Source organism: Pleurodeles waltl, chromosome 4_2 (assembly GCF_031143425.1).
Source record: "Pleurodeles waltl isolate 20211129_DDA chromosome 4_2, aPleWal1.hap1.20221129, whole genome shotgun sequence".
NCBI classification, from domain to species: Eukaryota; Metazoa; Chordata; class Amphibia; order Caudata; family Salamandridae; genus Pleurodeles; species Pleurodeles waltl.
Window position 1 is genome coordinate 876,121,785 of NC_090443.1, and position 17,598 is coordinate 876,139,382.

The 17,598-nt window shown below is 41.1% G+C and overlaps 1 protein-coding gene and 1 long non-coding RNA gene across 3 annotated transcripts in view; one reads left to right on the forward strand and one right to left on the reverse strand.

The window, feature by feature from the left end:
• The window catches only part of SLC1A7 (solute carrier family 1 member 7), a 605,311-nt gene that overhangs the window by 338,909 nt on the left and 248,804 nt on the right, over positions 1-17,598 (forward strand). The window lies entirely within an intron of this gene.
• LOC138293429 (uncharacterized) overlaps positions 7,733-17,598 on the reverse strand; it is a 98,574-nt gene continuing 88,708 nt past the window's right edge. For both annotated transcript variants that reach the window (XR_011202998.1, XR_011202999.1), the window contains one exon: positions 7,733-9,073. This is a non-coding gene — a long non-coding RNA (uncharacterized lncRNA). The remainder of the gene's footprint in view (positions 9,074-17,598) is intronic.

Here is a 17,598-nt window from a genome sequence, read left to right on the forward strand (position 1 = left end):
TAGAGATTGGTAAGGATATAAAGCTGTGGATCAACCACATAGCAGACAATGTCTAAGATACTGAGGGGTAATTTTTCTAAAAGCTCAATGCTCAAAATGGTACTAGTTGCATCCCTTTTTGCCATCAGCCTCTTTATGCACGTTAAATTATATAGCAAAAAGAACTCCATTTGATTTTAAAATCTGCAATGTTCAACTTGATTGCATAATCAATCTCAGATTACTTTGTCCATGCTGTAAGAGAGATATGTCATTCTGTATGATATCGAATGCAGATGATATAATGTTATTCAAAGAATAAATACGAGTTCACTGCGTAGTCAAACTAATGTCCACAACAGCCAGTGCTTTTTCCAAATTTCCCCTGTCAATCTGTCTTAATTGTTCAGTAGCGTCTTTCTATGAAATTTTCCAAATGTCATTCTAAATGGCATATAGGAAGCGTTTTGGATGTGGTGATCTAGGAACTAACAAGAGATCTTGTAAATCCAAGTCATTAGAAAGGAGAGATAGGTGTTCCTTAACTGCCTCTAACATGCAATGTTGTACCATTGCTGGCATAATTTCCCTAAGCTATAGGTTGTAACTACCCCTAAATGTTGGGACTGCAAGTGCCAAGGGTTTGATCTGCTAGCTTTAAAAGTCATGGGGGAGTTTAAAAATTACAAAATGTGCATGACAACCATTAGTGTCAACTGGCCATACTAACCACCTGTCTGGACCTGAAATTGAAGAATTAAATGTGCTGTTCTGGATCATGTAATTTAGCTGTTCTACCATAAAGCTTTCAAAATGTTGCCAATTATCAAAACTTGCAAAGCAGGGAATGCTAGATGTGTTCATTTCTTTAATTTTAGCCAGACCCATGTAAGTTGTTCAGGAAAATAATTTGTCTAGGTATGAGACAGGCTCTAAATAAAGCACCAATGCCCTGTACTTTCCATTGGCGTGTTCCCCAAATCAATTTTAAATCAATATTACCTTTTCAATGCTATTAGCTCTGTAGGGTCAGTTGGGATATAAATGAGACTGAATAAATCACTATAGTTTGGGTCAGCATGTTTTTCTTTTCTGGGAAAGTGATACACTTAGAAAAATAAGAACTCAGGCCTAAGGGGTAGTGTCCTGGAAAATATGCAAACTTTCTCACATATATTTTTGAACTACCCACTGGGGATGTTGAGCAATGTTCCCATGCTGTTTAATTAAAAGCTGCCGGTGGAGAACTAGCTCTGATTAAATAGTGGTGAGCATAATGATGATAGCAAAACATTTCATCATAATTATCAGAATTCAAATACAAATCTTCAGTTTCAATAAAGTGTACCTTTCCAATTCATAAAGCATGCCTCTTATAGTTTCCATGTCCCATTTATTGGACATAGCACCAGGAGTAACAATGTGATCCACAGCAATTTTGAGTACATGTGGTATTTGTAGTGTTTCTGAAGGGCCAAAAATATCAAATGGGACCTTATCCCACACAATTCCATCACAGACGGGAAATGCAGAAATGTTCATGAGGGACAGGTCTGCTTGCACCGTATGTGAGGAAGAATGAGGCTTGAAACCCTCAGCTGTCAGTTCAAGAGCAGTGCGTTTTGGAAGGTAATGTCCATTCAAAATCAAGAAGAAAACATTTAATAGATACAATCCAAATTAAGGGGAAAAACAGTGAAATGGCAAACCAAATATAGGCCAAGGAGGAATCAGATAAATCTGTTTCAGGCAAAGAAGAAATGCATCCATGTAGGGAAGTGTGTGAAGATTTGAAGAGAAATCATCAATGTCAGCAAAGTAACCAGAGTCAGTCTATGCGAAAACAGGGACCTCACATGGTAAAGAAAAACTGGTAGTCTCTTGCAAAGGTGGTTGGTAATAAACAACTTCATTATTAGAAGCAGCAATTATAAACCATAAACTCACATCTGAAGTATGTCCTGTAGTAGAAGTAACAACAGGGACAAGTGGAAATTCAGCATTTGAAGTCCTCAGCCGTGGAGAAGAAATCTGTGTGTTACTTAATGCCTGTAGCGGGATTTCCTGCAGGGTAGTGAGAGGATGGGGGACCTACCCAGGAGCCCTCATGGCCTACTGCGTAGGACTGGCCACATGGTGTAGCTTGTTTAGGTCAATTGAAACAAGTCTTTTGCTTTCATAACCAGCAAGCAGAGGCAAAATCACAGTTTGGGTACCTTGAATGCCAAGGACTGGTAGCGGTGCTCGGTATGATGGACCAAAAATCATTTTTATCCATAATCTTCTCTTGAACTATATCCCCAACTTTAGGAATCCAGCCGAAAGATGCTGGGTGCTCCTTCAGTTCGTCAGTGGCGAATGTTTGGTAAATCATTTGAGCCGTTATCTCAGAAGTCTTGTAATTTGTGTAGGGCAGTGTGACATTCTGTCAAAAGGCATGTCTGCCACCACTGTGCTGGGATTATCATAATCTGGAACATACATCTGACGCCAAATAGGACTTCATAGGGAGTATGGTCTACCAAAGATCTTCTAGACAGATTATTTAAAGATCTATTTACGCCATACAAATGATGGATCCACCTACAACAGTCTAATACTCTAGCTGTTAAGGACTGCTTTAAGTGACGGTTTTTCTTTTCCACTACTGAATCACTCTCAGGATGATAGGGAGAGGAATAATGCACAGCAACACCCAGGGTTTCTATGGTATCCCCGTAAGCCTTTGAGGCAAAAGCAGGTCCCTGGTCTGAGCGGAATGCTGCTATTCATATGTCTCGACAGAGACTTGCACATCTTTAATAACAGTTTGTGCATCAGTTGATTGCTGTGGCCACACCCACAGAAATCTAGAACGTGAATCTACAGACAGTAGAATTAATTTAAACACACCATCTGAGCTTAGAGGTCTGCAGTGATCCAAATAAACACATTGGAGAGGATTGTTTGAAAGTAAGGGGGGTGTCTGTGGTGGGTGTGCTGCTGTGGTGAAATCTTTGATTTGCTGACAAATGTCACAACTGAGGACATACTATTTTGTCTGCTTGTACAGACCAAGCAACCAATAGCATTTCTGTAGTTGGGAAACTGTAGCTGCCACATCAGCATGTGCAGACACTAACCCCTTTTGTACAGCAATAATTAATTCTATCCTGCGGTCCTGGTTAGGTATCACACCCACCCTGGGGATACGGGCAAAAGGAATGTTCTGAGCACTCAACAGATAGGAATATGTTTGCTGGATATTTTTGGGGTAAAGAAGCTCCATTGCATGAAGCAGTGAAGGCAGCCATGATGTCATTATCCACCCTTGTGTGAGAACGAGTAATCACAGCTACTACAGCAGTCTTGACCACTGCTTTTGTGGCTTCATCATTCTCTGCTATGTGTAGTCCAACACATTGGTGACTCAATATGTGAATTACATGAGCCCGTGGCAAGCTATCCAAAGCAATGTATTCATTGTAAGACTGGACACATTAATAAGAGTCACACACTATGATTGTGGGGAATTCAGCATCAGTATTTTCCAGTGCCAGAATCAGTGCTTCCAATCCAGCCAAATGGGTGGTACAGTCCCCTAGGGACTGTATAAAGATCTTGTGTACATGAAATATTCCAACTTTTATGACTCCACATAATGCTGCACATGCAGCAAAATATTGCTGTTTCATCTTAACAGGGCGCTGAGCTGAACCATCAGAATACGTATTATATAGGCAAAATCTCACTGCCACAGGGTATTGTTGTTTGTACTAAGGAAGTATTGAGTCTGCAAAGTGGGGTCAAAGACATGGGGCTTGATTTAGATATTGACAGATGTGTTACGCCGTCACAACGGTGGCAGGTAACCCGTCCGCCAAAATCTAAATCCCATAGAAAATAATTGGTTTTAGATTTCAGCGGATGCAGTTTTAGATTTCACTGTTGTGATGGAGTAACCCATCCACCAATATCTAAGCCAGGCCCAAAGTCTACATCAGTAGCTGTCAAAGGTGGTCCACTGTATCCATCTCGAATGTCATGCTTTCGCGTTAGGAATGCAGGCCTTGGTAACAGCCTCTAAGGCTGGGATGGGAGGGGCATAACAATTATGTGTTTCCCCTGAGCCAATGGTCTTTCCTTTATGATAGCCGCCTGAACTGCAGTCAGTATTTTTCAGTGGATGCAAAACGCATTTCAGCATTGGAATTTAAATGCAATCTATATGCAGTGTGTACTGTGTCACCCTCAGGTGACATATGTATAACCAGTTGATTTTGCAATGATGTATATCACTAAATTAGTTGTGTAACACAAGTATGTAAGTGTCTGGATGCAAGTATGTCAGTTTGGAATGATCTGAATATTTGTGTATGTTTTTATGTCCAGTGTGTACTGGAAAAATCTGGGTGAATTAAATCGTATAACAGTTTAACCCGTTTTGCATAATCTGGTATTCCAGCTTGTACACCAAAAACAGGACACTATGGGCGAGATGTATGACTATTTTATTTTGCAAGTCTCTAATTGTGAATTTTTGCATCTCGCAATTAGAGACTCGGAAAATGAAATGTACTAATGTGTCTCAGACACATTTAGCCATTGCCAATGGGGTCTCAAATGACCTACCTCACCAGTATTCATGAGGTAGGTTTCAATTTGCGCCCCCCTGGGAATGGCCAGCACTCACAGAGATGGTGACCTGTTAGGTACAGCAGACCACCATTTCTGTGACTGTTTTTCAATAAAGCAGTTTAAAAAAAAAATGCAGCCCATTTTCCTTAAAGGAAAACAGGATGCATTTCAAAAATATTTTTGCTACCATTCACAAAAGGGAGGGTGGGGGTCCCTTGGGGACACCTTCCCGTTTGTGAATGGGTTAGCACAAGTTTGAAATTGGTGTTAACCACGATTGTTTTGTGACAGCATTCACGGTCACAAAACAATCGTACTTACCACTCCGACTCATAATTAGGAAGGAAGGCCCTCGGATGCCCCTTCCTAATTGCAAATCACAGTCCCTATTTTGTGAGTTGGTAATTGTGAACTGACCCGCAAAATAGGAATAGTACATCATACCTGTTCACTGAGAAGATAGTCAACGCCCAACTGTCTCACTTTTTAGAAGAAAACAACATACTCGACGCCTCCCAGTCTGGATTCCGCAAGAGCCACAGCACTGAAACCGCCCTCATCGCCTGCACAGACAACATCAGGACCAGAGTGGACAATGGCAAGACCTTCGCCCTCATCCTCCCAGACCTCTCCGCAGCATTCGACACTGTATGCCACCAAACCCTCCGCGCACACCTTTTTGACACCGGAATTCGACACAAGGCCCTGGACTGGCTCACCTCCTTCCTCGCCAAAAGAACCAAAGGGTTTGCTTCCCTTCTTTCTGGTCTCCAGCCACCTAGATCATCTGCGGGGTCCCCCAAGGATCCTCCCTCAGCCCCACCCTCTTCAACATCTACATGGCGACTCTCGCCAACATCCTCTGCCCCCACGGAATCACCATCATCTCATACGCAGACGACACCCAGCTCATCATCTCCCTCACCAGGAACCCAGCCACCACCTAGATAAACCTGCACGCCGGACTCCTCGACATCGCCAAATGGATGTCAAACTAAAGTCAAACAAAACAGAAATCATCATCTTTGGACCCAACAAGACCGCATGGAACGACTCCTGGTGGCCCACCATCCTCGGACCACCCCCAACACCCACCACCCACGCACTCAACCTTGGAATCATTCTATACTCATCTCTCTCCATGACCCAGCAAATCAATGCCATATCATCCTCCAGCTTCAACACCCTTCGTATGCTACGCAAGACTTTCAAATGGATTCCTTTAGAAACAAGAAGAACGGTCACCCACGCCCTCATCAGCAGCAGACTGGACTACGGCAACGCCCTCTACGCAGGGACCACAGCCAAGCTTCCAAGAAAACTCCAGCAAATTCAAAACGCAGCCAGACGTCTCATCCTCAACCTCCCTCGCCACAAACACATATCCACCCACCTGAGATCCCTACACTGGCTTCCCATCAACAAAAGGATCATCTTCAAAGTCCTCGTCCACGCTTACAAAGCCCTCCATGACACTGGACCGGCCTACCTCAACGAACGAGTAAACTTCCACATACCAACTCGACAGCTCCGCTCTGCCGACCTCACCCTCGCTACAGTCTCCCGCATCCAACACACCACCTCTGGCGGCAGATCTTTCTCCAACCTCACAGCCAAGACCTGGAACTCCCTCCCTACCAACCTACGCAAGACCCAGGACCTCCTAACCTTCAGAAAGCACCTTAAAACATGGCTTTTTGAGCAGTGTCCAGCAATCCTCCCTCACAGTGCCTTTAGACCCTAACAGGTGAGTAGTGCGCTTAAGAAATTATTTAATTGATTGATTGATACCTGCCCATTTTGCGGTTGCAAATGTCGATTTTTTTTTTTCCTTTTGTGACCTCAAAAAATCCCTGTACATCGGGCCCTAAGAAAGGCAATTTTTGATTTTTGAATCAAATTTGTAGCCGTATGTAGCAAATCCCAGTGATAAGTGATCTATTCTCGCCAAGTGTGTGTTCAAGTCATTGTCTGTCAGGTATATGTCATCAACATAGGACAACGCAATTGACTCCTTTTCTTGTAAAATTGACATCACTAGGGCATCGATCAATCCAAGACTATTCTTATAGCTTTGAGGAAGTCAACATAAATATTGTTGACTTTTTTATGTCATTAACATAGGGCAATGCAATTGACTCATTTTCTTGTAAAATTGACGTCACTAGGGCATCGATCAATCCAAGACTATTCTTATACCTTTGAGGAAGTCAACAAAAGCATTGCTGAGTTCTGGGGCACCAAAAGTGGTACGATCTCTTCTTTCAGGTGCTGTATTTTGGCACACAAATCCATTGGAAATGTCCAATGTTGCTTTGTATTTTTTACGGACTATATTGTTTATTAAAGTCATACTGTGTAAATTGCAAAAAATGCGTTTGGGACTGTTTAAATATCTGTAGTCTAAGACTATGCAACAGGAATTAACTGGTTTTATAAGGGGGAAAAAGGATTATTCATACGAGAGACACGGGGTTCAATTACTCCCTGGTATTCTAGTTTTGAGAGAATTTTCCTCACAGGAGCTTCTACTTCATGTTTAATTACAGAGTGTGGTTGCACTTGTGCACTAGAGCGTATAGGTGTTATATGGTAGGGTGAACCCTTATCCCGACCTACATGATTGCGATATAATGCCAGGACTTGTGTAAAGCCCAGTCTTCAGCATAAGCTTGTTTATCTGCTACAGGGACAAGAACAGAGAAGGAAGGTAATATTGTATCTTTTCCTTGTGGGGTTTGTCTGACAAAATCAGGCGGCCAATCTCAGCAAAGAGAATGTCCTAGGTGTATGTTAATTTTTCCTAAAATATTACTTTAATAGTACGCGGTATGTCACCCTCAGTTTGGATATACAGTTCATAAAGTATTTTGGGAGGGCTTACCCTCTGATTTGAACAAATTTACTAGTTGCTCTTGAAAAATCTTGAAGATTCCTGGGAACTATTGTGACCTCTGCTGCACTGTCTACCATTGTTAATGCCCACGTCCTATTCTAAAGGAGTGTTCTCAATATGCGGGGCATATTGAGCTGTAATATCTGTGCCTTGGATTGACTGCTGGCAACCAATCTGAATGCTGTTAATCAGATACAAATCAACAAACACACTCAGTGAGAAAGAACACACACATGTAGCTAGTGTAATGTAACTTTAATGAAACACTAGCACAAGCACATATATTGGCAATGATGGTCAAACAGCAGACTAGTTGCATGAATCTATATATGCATACATTAGCAGCATGGTTAGAGGTGGATGTTGTAATCTGTCATGATGCAGTGAATTAAGACACAAAGGTAAATTTGTCACTTAGACTAACACAGGAGAATCTAACCTTTCACTCTAGATGCTGAACCCGAATGATCACAATCGGGTGTACAGTACACTAGTAGCTCAATGGTAGTGAAACATACAGTCTCGAATCAATTACAATGCAGTTTATCAGAGAGGCAAGAAGGAATATGAAATACTAACAGAACAGAATGGCTGTATAAACAACACTAGATTAAAAAATGAATACAGAACAGTGGCATGGATATTTATAGCGCAGTGCTAGCACAATGAAATATGAGAAGCAAACAGTAATCATCCATAATGCAGTGAATCTACAATAGCGTAACAATTATATAGATCATAATAAAGCATGAGAATCTGGCCCTTCACCCCTGGTACTTAACTTAACACTGGGAAGCCCTTTCCGATTATTCTGCTCTCTCTCCCTTGGACACAGTGACGTGGGATGGCTTGCAGGGTGGGATCAGTTCTGAAGTACTCCGTCTTTGCGCTTCACTGAGCTTTGACATTTGAACCTTTTATATGCACTAAAAGCTGACTTACGCATTATTCTACAATATTGTATTCGCTTCTCTCAAGTTCTGGCATTGTTATCAGTGTTTACCATTCAGTTCTTTCTGGTACTCATCAGTTTTATTCCCAAGTTCTCTTGGTGTCAGCACAGCCTCAATATTATGCGGTAAATAAGATAGCAACCTTCTAAGAATGTTAAAAACAAATGCAGGCTATTACTATAAGCAGACCATTTTGAAACACTTTTGAAACATCAGTATCTTAGGAATGTTGAAAACAAGCATCGTGCTCCGTACAGGTAGGTACTCTAAATGGAATATTTTAACTAATGATCACACTTGTGAGATGCCAAAAATACTGTGGAATGTCAAAGAAAACAAGCTTCACAAGTTCATCACTGTGTATGGGCTTTCTGCATGCATTTCCACTCATCAAGATTGCCTAAGCTAGTTAATCCTTCTGCGTCACTATGTGTTCCGCAAACTTTTCACTATGTACCCTACAACCTGCGTCCTTCTTCTTTATGAACCAGGTTTTTTGTTGTGAAAGTTTCTTTTTCTTTTTTATGATGATGTCAGATGAGCATTATGAGTCTGTTTTCGGTTTCACATACTCTTCATGCCTGCGTTCTGGTCATTCTCCTCTCTCAGAGCATTTGTCCTGTAAGTCCTGAAAGGAATGAGAAGGACATGTATCAATATACTTATGCCTATTAGGGTATTTAAGTATATCATGGTTATGTAAATTATAATGTTTTTCAGTGGGCTCTGGTGGCGGAGATGTTTTCATTTTATCCTTATTTTTTTTTGTCCAAGCATTTTTTAGAAGATTCAGTTGCCTGCAGGGTATTATCAGTTTCAGATTTGCATTTAAGCTGCAGCTTATTAGACCTGGCTCTCAAATTAGTTCAATCTATTGATGTATAGGTGTCCCCAATAATTTTTGGTAGCTTGAGCTCTTGGTCCACAGCAGGAACCCTTGTGAGGTGTTGGCATACTGCCAGCTCTGCTGCCTCCTCTTTAATCTTATTACTTAATATAATTGAAGAAACTGTGGTAAAGTTGCCAATTAATTTCATCACGAAGTCCAGGGCAGGACTGCCCCATATTAATTTAAAATCTCTTAAAATCTCTTTTTAGCACCTCAGGCAAACCAGCTATTGACAGCATACTGTGTGATATCGGTAATATGGCAGCAAAGACTGTGCCCCAGATGGTGCAATCTTCAGTAAGGGGAACCATACCAAGTGGTAGGCACATTGTGAGAATTCCATGTTTATCTTGGGATCCTATGTGGGGAAACACTGCCTCAAGCTGGTTCTGTTTTTGTGCAATCCAGAATGGAATCTCCTCCCGTCTGGTGGGAACCTTACTCATGATTGACTTAATAATGACTAAACTAATTGCAGGCACAGCCAACTGTGGCTGCGCAGCATGAACAGCCCTTGCTGTGACAGTTGTTATTGTACATATAATAAACTGTGTTAAACGCCTATCTAGTATAACCAGACCTGTGTATAGGGTATGGAGTTCACTAGCATTTAATGGTGCAAAAGTTGGGTATGGTGTGTAGTGCAGATGGAAGGGCTCCTTGGAACCAATTTGATGTTCCTGATGTATTAATGTTATTTCTAAGTGTTGATAAGACTTGTATTCGTTAGGTGCTGCGGCCTCATTGTATGTATGAAATGTTTGTGTATTTGCATCTACTGCAGGAAAATTGACCCATGAATAAAAAACTTAACAGTTATATGCTTTGTTGGCCTCTGCCATGAAGGTAACACCTCCACCCATGAGCGGGAGACCCTGTTGCACCAAATATGCTATAACAGCATGTCTACAATTAACCACAATGTTAATTGGGTTCACCATTTTAAAGAATGGGATTCAGAGAGGGAATATCCTTTTACATGTTCAAGCTCCAACAACCTTTAGACTAAAATAGATGTTTCTTATTCAGCTGAGGAGGATTAAGTCCTACCATCATGGGTGTCTTTGTTAGGTGAAAAGGGGACCTTGGGCACACAAAACAACTACTCAGGAGGCCCATGAAATAAGTACCTGACCTAGAACGTTGGTGGCTCTATGTTACACTGTTCCTATTGATTAAGTAGGGCTAATTAAGTAGGACTGTGCATCAGGTCAACATAAATGTCAGAGAATAGGGGCTCAGTCATCCTATACCATCAGCCAATATTCTCAAAATTTGAAGTTAGCTCACAGAGCCGCAACTGAACCCCTAAACTTACCAGGGTACCTGATGGTATTTACAACCTCAAAAATGACTACTCAGATTCCTAAGGAAATTGTTGAAATAGATCTACCCTTTTGTTGTCACATTGTGCACCCAAGATGAGACCCAAGAAAGATATGAAAATGTAATTTCAAACATTTATTGCAATAATCGTATTCTTGCATAAAAAACATGAGCTGCAATTATTAGGCAAATGAAACAACGCATGTTAACCAGCATTACAAAAATGGTGAAAAAGATAAACAGTTCAACCATGATAATGTTACCGTGTTGGTACACTCTTATCTGTTGCTACCTACACTATTGAGAGCATAGTGGGAGTGATCTCTGCAATATCAATTGGGATATCCTAGCTCCCTATAACTGGGTAAGATGTACCGGGAAGCCAGGAAGCCGGTCTGGTGTAGGGCCTGGCTATTGCCCTTTGCAGAATGGAGGTCAGAGTCAGCAGGGCTGCATCTCGTTCACAGTGCACCATGTTTCAGGATAATCCCAACAGTAGTGCAACTCTGCTTGTAGTGCAGAGGTAATTTTTATAACAAAAGCACTGTTCATATCTTACTGTGTCAGAGGTGCAGAGCTGATGTGATGATATTTCTGCAATTAAGGAACTATCACCAATGGACAATCATAATACAAGGGCATCATGTTTGGTATGCCCAACCTTGGACAGAGATACAGACTGCATGGCAGAAAACCTTGCAAGGAATACGTTGCATGTACAGTGTTTTCTCAGTACATTATAACATGTGTGAAAATCCAAGTAAAAGGTCACCATCAGAAAGAAGGACTTAAGTTAAAATGTGCAATCCAAAATGAAAGCTATATGCAGGCCCTGTCATGCTTTAGCACACTAACAATCATATTTTGTAGCCTTGTCTCTTTTCTTGCAATTGTAGCTAATACCTTTCGACATCCCAAACTCTCTCGGTCCTCAAAGCCCTAAAACATTGCAACAAATTCTAGTATCACACAGCTCCTGACAAAAACATTAATGCAAATATGAATTTATGATCCTGTTTGTTAGGGCTCACTGTTGAAAATATGTGATTTTGCATAGTTAGTTTCACTTCATCAAATTCATCTAATTGATGTCTTTCCCTCCTATTGGTCTTGATAGGGTTTCCATTTAATGATGGAAAGGTCTTGGCTCATTCCGTAATGCAAATAATCTCTGCTCATTCTATTTGCAATGTCTCAGCTTTTTCTTTGAGGCTGGATTAGTTGAGGTCAAATGTGACTGATAATCTAAGGCATTGCAACTGGCGACTGCTTTCAACTTTGTGAAAGTCAATATATCTATTATAGATATCTCAAAATACAAAGGTATGATCCATTAAAGATCTGTGTTTGTTTTTCAGCCGGGTTTTTGGTGTGTGGGCTAAACCCTCCTCCCATTTTGATGCCTTGTTTTCAAGCTGTAAAGGCATGCCAAACTAAAATCACCTATCTCATTAGTAATTTGATATTATCTCTGCTATTCCCCAATATGTATTCAGTTCTATTGATATTCCATATGTATGTAACGTTAACAACCTTAGTGGTTAAGTAACCCGAGCAAATTAAACAATTATTGAGAAAATTGTGTTTATCGTTTTGATTACTGTACCTAGCTCATCTTTTTTAGCAACCAGCATCTAGGCTTAAAGTAAGAATTTACTGAGCAACAGTTTTCGCAGACACATATTTCCATAACATATCATCATGAGAGAATGGAGTCTTACCTGTACTGGTACAGGATAACATTTAAAATAATATTGCATGAATGCCTCTACAAAGCCCTGCAATAGTTACCCAATTACTCCTTTTATTTATTTAATTGTTTATTAGCAGTTTTTAAAGTGCAAAAATACTGGGATTGAAGAGATTACAGAGCGCTTTACATGTATTGCTCATTAGTATACATTATACAGGCATTAAAACAGTGAAAACTAAAGTCATGAAAAAAAGCACTGACTCGACGACTAGGATGATCTAAGTTACTTAACTTTGTTTTCGAATGTTCGAAAAGAGTTTTGTCTGATAATTTTCAGACAAGATTGGTTTATTCAGGTGTCAGAAGGAAATGGAACATTAAGGCTTCCAGCTCCCTCTTGAAGGATTTGTAGGTAGATTGTGTTCTCACTGAGGGGGTGTGGCATTCCAGCTGATTCTTGAGAAGGGCGTTTCTGTGTTTTCTCTTTTTGGAAGTGTTAGGTTTTCAGCATGAATGCGGCTTGACTTCTCAGTTGTATTTGCATGCCTTATATGTTTAGCTCTTGGGCTAGGTATTTAGGGGGTTCCTTTGCTAATTTCTATATATGTGACGCTGGAAATGGCTTGTGGCTTCTAGTGATAATCAGTTGATGGGCATCAGCACGTCAGGTATGTGGTCAAATATTTGCATTCTTGTACCCAGTCTAGCTGTTCTGTGAAGCACTGCGTTATTAGGATTACATGTATCTTGGGAAATCCACATAACAGTGAGTTTCCATAGTCTAGTTTAGATAATACCTGTAAATTGCTTGAAGTCTTCCTCTGGTATGAGATGCTTAGCACTGTTTAGCAGTGTTAGTTAGTATTGTGCTTATTTCGCTAATGTATTTATGTAAGATTGAATGAGTAAGTTTTTGTCCAGGACAAAGCCAAGTAATATTGCAAAGGGTACAATCGCTGGGTTGTGCTCTTGAATGATCATACCACTGAGCCATTGTTCTGTGAGCAGGTGCAACAGAGTGGAGAAATCAGTAAACATTCTGTTTATACAGTGTTGAGTTTAAGTGGGTGGCATGCCATCCTGACTTGTGTATGTTTCAATATTTTAGCTACAAAAGAGATGTCACTTGATGAGGGGATTTACATGTACAGCAGAGATAGAAATGGTATGTGCTTTTTCTGTTGTTTAACAGTGTGTCTAGCAGTTCCATGTGAGGTTTGAGTGTTTTGATAATTTAAGGAACCCTGTGGAACTCCTTGGCTTACCATTGAGGTGTTTGACAACGTGTTGCTTTGCCACACACTTGTAAAATCTTTGCAAAAAATGGAAGGCTCAACGCTGGACAGAAGTAGTTCAATCCTTTGTGTCATTTCCAAGTTTCCTAAGTAGAGATCTGACATGACCAATTTTGAAGCAGTCAGAAACTTTCTTTTGGGCTAATGGGAAGTTGATTAGGTTGGTTCAAAATTAAGCCATGGATTGGCTGATTTCCTTTAGGATATTTGAGTTAAAGGTTTCTTCGAAATCTAATGATGGCCTAGTTTTGACTATGATCTGTAATTTTTTTATTTGTGAGACTTCTTTGAAATTTGATGAGGAAGCATATGCTTTTCTGGTTTTGTGGTGAGGGAGCGATTAATCGTATTGATTTTTTTCTTGCAAGAAGTTTGCACAGTTTTCATACCTCTCTTTTAATTCTACATGAGTGGCACATCTGAGTGGATGGTGGGACATGTCACTGTCTCAAACAACTTTCTCGGATGGCTTTTGGCCAGATTCCATTCTCCCCACATTGCATTTGCTTTGCCCTCACCGATTATGAATTAGTACAACTACTCGCCCTGTTTTATCTCATCGCTGCGGAAGGAGAATTCAAGTCATATGAGCAGGTCCATTACTGGCCTAGAAGCCCCATTAAGCCAAGTCTCTCTTAGAAACAAAAGGTATAGGTTATTTGTCACGGTCAGGTTGGCTATTTCTAGGCAGTGTTTGCCATTGAGTGGTGCACATTTAAGTGGGGGTTAGTTGGTATCATCAGGAATGATGTTGATTAGATTTTCTAGGAGGATTCCTTTCCCCTGAAGCTAAGATCTCACTCATTTGGAGTCTGCAATGGTTGGGAGGCTGTAAGTGATAGAACTGCAGTACAGACTTGTACCTTCTGCAATGCTCTCTATGTTGAGAGGGAAACAGATGTTCTTGGTCATGTATCCCAATTGTATTATGCTCTAGACCATGCATATTTTTTCCAAAAAATATTAGTTGTATCAAAGGTACTGTTACAGAGTGTTGCATAGGAGTGTGTACAAACTATAAAGCAGCAAGAAGCACACCCTATGGCTGGTTATGTTTTTGTGGCATTGGACATTGCTGGTCCTGTGCATGTGGAGTTGGACAGTACTAAGTTTGTGATTGTGATCTTGGATTCATTCTCAAAGTGGTCAGAGTTAACAGTAATAGAACATGTGAGAGGGTCTATGTTTTGTACTTGTTGGAGAAGGTACCTTAATGATAACATGTTCCTGCTTTGTTGGTCAATGATAATGGGGTACAAGTAGGTTCCTATTTTATTGCTCTGCAGGAAGGACAGTTCTGCTTTGTTGGTGTCATGTGTGAGGTATTGGTCTTTTAGGGAATTAAGCTCTCTCAATTATCAGTGGGAAGGCATATCTAATTATGCAATTATCATTTTCTCTTCCAGTTTTTTCTCAATACTGACATCTTAACTTTTTGATGTGGGAAACTTTACCAACACAGGTACCCATACTACAACTTTAAATACATCTCATACAGTCTCTATTAGAACTTCCTGTATGCCATTAGTTTGGATGCATTCTTCAAACTGAGTACAAAGGATCGGGCCACTATGTAAAGAGGGATGGAACATCCATCTACCACTTCTTTGTGGACTTTCCCCTGATTAATATCAATTTATAACTGGCTGTGAGTGGATGTAGCTATGAGCTACGTATCAAAGAGAATAACAGGGTGCTAACCATAGTGTAGTCTGTCCTAGAAAATGTCCGATGGACATGTGCGAAAAAAGTGAAATCTTGTTGGGCATCATGTCGCTCCTTCAGATTCTGCAATGCCGTAAGTCTTTTAATTTATGTTTTAACATTTTGGAGAAGCCCCTAGAGTGTGTGTTTGTCCCTGTCCTGTCAAGAGCAGTTTGCCAATTGAGCTGAAGTCCCATATCAGGAGACTGCTCAAATAGCCAACATCTTACAGACAAATGTGTCTAGACAAGTATTCAGGGTATATATTGTGGCAATAGTGATTTTTCTCCCTTTGAGTATCCCCTTTGTCCCTTTTATTTTCTGCTGCAACAAATGGTAGTAAGATATGCAGGAGTATTGCTATCCCATTTTATTGAGAGGGCTCTGATGCCTAAAATATTTGTTGATATTGTTTACCTTTCAGTCTCCTCTCCTCTAAATTCTTCAGATGGGTTTCATGCAAAGCTACAATGTCATATTTCCCACCTCTTATATATTGCCAGGTTCTCATATGTTTGCTTGGGGAATGTAATGCCTTTATATTTAATGCCAGTACATTAACCATTTAATATGAAGAAACCTAAAGCTATACCATGTGGGCATGGTGGATTTCTACATATGCTACTACGTTATATGCACTTACGTTTGTCTGTTGCGTCCCCCTGGCATCTCAACTCCCTCACCCTCCCACCAACAAAACCCCCCACCTAATCAACTGAACTCGAAACATAATCAAAAGAGTATTATGAAACGGATATCAAACAATGCTGGAAAGGTCCCTCTGCTAAGGAAGGGGACCCTTCATCTAATTTTCATTGGGTTTTTGCTACTCATGGTTGCAGAGTGGTTTGTGGAAGCCAATGCTCCCGAAGTCATCTTCAGGCAGTCTCCATCCAAATATATCTTTCTTATGAGTAGACGAATGTATCCTATAGTTATTTAGTCCCTGTATTCACTCCTTCTGCTCCTTCTCTGAAGCCTTGTGTTTGGATATTATCTTGTCTAACTCGATTTTCTAGGTCTTTCATTTTTTGAGTCATCTCCTCATTTTGGGTGGCCAGAATGGACCATCAGTCTCTCAAAGCTGCACTTATCTCTTTCAAAGAGTCGACTTGCCCATCTGCCACCCTTAGCCTGGACCCAGCAGAGGCGATGTCAACCCTTAAGGTAGCAATTTTCCCTTGCGGGTCATCACGGATCACAGCAGTAATATAATTCTTAAGTTTCTCCTGAAGTTGAGTTTTGAACTCTTGAAGGCCCGCTACCAAAGCAGTTTTAGTGAGGGTCATGTTGGGCTTGGTGACTTCTATTCCTGTGTTTGTTGCTGTTGTAAACTCAGGGTGTATCTCTCTTCGAGTTCTCAATGTCTCAAAAACTTTGTTACCTTGCCTGCAGCTTTCTTCTTGGGCGGCATGAGCTTTTTGACTTTCTTTTAGCCAGACCAAAGCCTGACTTCTCTCATTTATGATGTATTGTGATCTTTTGGGTTCCTCCCGTGGTATGGCCGGGGGCTCTAGAATGTCCGCCACTCAAAGCAGCCTTCATATAGAGAGAAGCTCATGCACAGCTTTGCATGATAAGTGCAGATCGACTCTCCTACTCTTGACTAGACCTTGGATGTTACCCTGGCTTACACACGCCTTTCCTGCTTCCTCCTCTCTTTCAGCTCGTAGATGTACAGTTTTCACCTCCTAGCTGTCTCTGAAAAATGTTGAACGTGTAGAGGAATGTCCTCTTGGTGCCTGAATTTTCATCCTCATGTATGTTAAATAGGCAGTGCTAAATCCCCTCTGCCCTTCACTGTATCAATTAGGCGCTCACCCCTCTGGTATTGGACCTTGATATATTCCCTCCTTACCTCTTGAGCAACCTTCTCACAAGCTAATAGTGGCATGGGAGTCCTCCCCTAGTCAGAGCTCGCAGGGGACTCTCCACTGAATCAGCTCAGGATGGATATGCTAGGCTGCTTCTTCCCTCCTCTTTTCACCTCCCTCATTGGTTACCGCAGCCTGTGGTTGCTCAGCCACTCGCCACTCTTTTCTCTCTTTCCGTTATGAGGGGGGCTGGTACTGTCTGTGCCTCCCTGCTGTAACCTGTTCACATAGGGAGGGGGTGTTCCAGGGATTCAGCTACCCCAAGGCTATTCTCTTTGAGTCTCAGGGCTTACAGGGGATCTGTTAGGGCCGTTCTTCTCCATTTACTGGTTTGCTGCCACCATCTTTTTGTCATGTGGCTCAGTAGTCCTG